The sequence below is a fragment of the Nyctereutes procyonoides genome, unplaced genomic scaffold (genome assembly GCF_905146905.1).
Source record: "Nyctereutes procyonoides isolate TBG_1078 unplaced genomic scaffold, NYPRO_anot_genome, whole genome shotgun sequence".
Taxonomy (NCBI): Eukaryota; Metazoa; Chordata; class Mammalia; order Carnivora; family Canidae; genus Nyctereutes; species Nyctereutes procyonoides.
Genome location: NW_026575125.1, coordinates 9,553,700 through 9,557,249, shown reverse-complemented (window position 1 = coordinate 9,557,249; position 3,550 = coordinate 9,553,700). Strand labels below are relative to the sequence as shown.

The 3,550-nt window shown below is 45.9% G+C and overlaps 1 non-coding gene across 1 annotated transcript; it reads right to left on the bottom strand.

Moving 5' to 3' along the window:
• Positions 1-2,807: 2,807 nt before the first annotated feature.
• On the bottom strand, positions 2,808-2,914 carry LOC129518959 (U6 spliceosomal RNA). The gene has a single exon (XR_008666294.1). It is a non-coding gene; the product is annotated as a U6 spliceosomal RNA (small nuclear RNA).
• Between the last annotated feature and the right edge of the window lie 636 nt (positions 2,915-3,550).

Genomic DNA, 3,550 nt, shown 5'->3' with positions numbered 1-3,550 from the left:
TTCCTACAAATTTATGTTTCCTTAAGTGTCTACTCTCATGCAAGCTTACGGAGGCCGAGCTCGGCTCCAACAAGCAGTAGGATCCATGGGTCTTGCCTCCCGTTCCAGGCTTTGTCCTACTACTGTGCCATCTTTGGTCGCCAGTCATTGGTCACTCGTGCTTGCTAGAGCCTCAGGTACCCTACCCTAGGAGACTTGTTAGCCAGTGGCGACTTGAAACATTCCACCACAGGATTTTTTTAAAAGAGATTTTATTTATTTTATTTCACGAGGGACCCAGAGATCCACCACAGGATTAAAACAACAGGCCTTTCAAATTATTTCAGCTGAGAGGTACCAACAAGTTTGAACAATAACATTTGATTAATTAACACAGAAAATCAGGTCAGTCAGTCCCAGTTGGTTTCTGTCTGTAGATAAAACTGAAATCATCCTGGTTGTAATTATGCAATGTCAGAACAGCGTGTCCGATTCTGGAAGGACCTCAGGCCTACTGATAGTTTGGTGTCACACAGTCCAAACATTTGGATGCCCGGATTCCGTGAAGCTGGGTGTTGGGGTGCTACTGTCTATGTTTCCTTTTCTGTAAAAACCAGTAATGACTCATACTCCAACATCCCTCATGGAATTGTTTGAAAATGTGCAGAATAAGTTCTGCCTGTGATCCCAAATTTTTATCATAAGACAAAAGATGCTCTACACATCCCCAGTGAAAAGTTCAGGACTACCTCTATGAAGTGGGGTGGATCTAAAAAAAAAATGGATCAGAACCTATCGTGGTGCCGCACCTGGCAGCCTTGTACCTGACCTAAGGAGAAGGGGTTATTTTTTTTTAAGATTTTATTTTTTATTCATGAGAGACAGAGAGTCAGAGACACAGACAGAGGGAGAAGCAGGCTCCCTGCGGGGGGGCCCAATGCGGGACTCGATCCAGGGACCCCAGGATCACGACCTGAGCCAAAGGCAGATGCTCAACCGCTGAGCCACCCAGGCGCCCAGGAGAAGGTGTATTAGAGATCCAGATTAAGAATTTGCTGACATTTAGGGACGCTGGGGGTGCTGGGCAGCTCAGGGTGTGATCCTGGAGTCCCAGGATGGGAGCCGACTTCCCCTCCCTCTGCCTGTGTCTCTACCTCTCTCTGTGTGTCCCTCATGAATAAATAAATACAATCTTAAAAAACAAGAATTTCCTGACATTTATGAATGTGCCATAGTTTACTTATCAGCCACCTATCCACCCAGTATCTATTCAAATCAACTATTGCACTTGAAAGGCACTTTTAAAAGACGTCTGCGCAGAATGAGACATGCCTAAACCAGCAGAGACAGGCAGATGAAGGGACGGGCAATGTTTGTAAAAAGTATCCTCACATTTCTACATCCTTGGTGTTTCTTCTTTTTGTCTAGTTGTGTGGTTACGTCTCCCTCCCCCTGACTTAATCCCACATCAGTTTGTTTAGGCCTGGACCTTGCATCCTGACCACAGAGGACGTGACACATCGTCAGTGACATTAGAGTCTCGGGGTTTCTCAAAATACCATCCCAAAGCCACCCAGATCTAGATAATGTGGGTCGTTGTTGAATATTGCAACAACCCGTACCTCGCCGCACACCTACTGAATACACAGCTCCAGGAGTGCAATTTGGAGACCTGCATGTTAATCGAAGTTTCTGAATGATTCTATGCACACACGACAGTTAGGGAGTGAAGTGTCCATTGTTTAGGTGAACATCCTTTGATTAGGAGACTGACCTTAACCCACAGCTGGAGTATCAGAGATTGGGCCAAAGCCAGTGGCACCTCCTAGCTCCCTACTCCGCTGTCCAAGATGGTGGAGGGGTCAGGAGTGGGGCAAGGAACAATCCCAGCACTGTGAAAATGATTCAGAGTGCACAATAGGACACTGGTAAGAGAATGAAAAGGCAAGACGAGACAGGGAGAAAATATTTACAAATCACATATCTGATGAAGGACTCAGATCCAGAATTATCTAAACAACTCTCACATTCCAATAATAAAAACAAAACAAACAACTCAATTTAAAAGTCACCGAAAGATTGGCTCAAACATTTCACTAAAGAAGAAAGGCTGATAGCAAATAAATACATGAGTAGATGTTCAACATCATTAGTCATGAGGGAAATATGAACTAAACCCAGCATAAGTTTAGTAAGAGTGGCTACAATTTTTTTTTTAAACTGATAATGCTGCCAAGGATGTGAAGCCATTGGAAATCCTATGGGTTACTAGCGGCAATGGAAAAGGGTCCTGCCATTTTAGAAAACGGGTACGAACGTGCACTCAGGGCACCTGGGTGGCTCAGTTGGTTAAGTGTCTCTCTCTCTTTTTTTAAGATTTATTTATTTATTCATGAGAGAGACACACACACAGAGAGGCAGAGACACAAGCAGAAGCAGGCTCCCTGCGGGGAGCTCGATGTGGGACTCGATCCCAGGACCCCGGGATCACAACCTGAGCCAAAGCCAGACACTCAGCCACTGAGCCACCCAGGGGCCCAAATGGCCGACTCTTGGTTTCAGCTTAGGTCTTGATCTCAGGGTCATGGGGTTGAGCACGGCATCAGGCTTTGCGCTCATTGCGGTGTCTGCTTCAGATTCTCTCCGTCTCCCTCTCAAGTCCTCTTCCTCTCTCAGATAAATGAATTAATTAAATCTTTTAAAACAAACAAACAAACATGAATCTGCACTCCCAACCCCAGTATGATGGTATCGGGTAGGGCTTTGGGGCCCCAGGAACAGGATCAGTGCACTTTTAAAAAAGGACATTCTCTCTCTCTCTCTCTCTCTTAAATATGGCACACTTCACAAAATTGCATGTGTTCCCTGCAAAGGGGCCACGCTAATTTTCTCTGTAGCGGTTCCGTTTTGATGTGTGAGCTGCCAAAGTGAGCACTCCCTTGCCCTCTTTCTGCCATTGAGGCACAACAAGAAGACAGCCCTCTGTGACCCTGAAGAGCCCCCCCCCCAGAACCTGACCATGCTTGGCACCCTGATCTCAATCTTCCTGACTCCAGAACTGTGAGATAGAAATTTCTGCCTTTTTTTTTTTTTTAAATTTCTGCTTTTTATAAGCCACTGGGCCCATGGCACTTTGTTATAACGGCCCAAAGTAAAGCAACAGGAGAGATGGAAACACACGCCCACATAAGCGTCTGTCCAGGCAAGGTTTATAGCGGCCCCGTGCATAATCACCCCAAACTCGTAACAACCCAAGTGCCCCGTCAACAAGGAAACATAAACAATCCGTGGTGCATACTGTGATCAATACTGCTCTGCCATAAAAAAGAAGAAAGCACCGATCTGCTCAACAACATGAACGAGTCTTGGGATCCCGGGGTGGCTCAGCGGTTGAACGTCTGCTTTCGGCTCAGGGCGTGATCCCATAGTCCCAGAATCGAGTCCCACATCGAGCTCCCTGCATGGAGCCTGCTTCTCCCTCTGCCTGGGTCTCTGCCTCTCTTTCTGTGGGTCTCTCATGAATAAATAAATAAAATCTTAAAAAAAAACAACAACAACATAAACAAGTCTC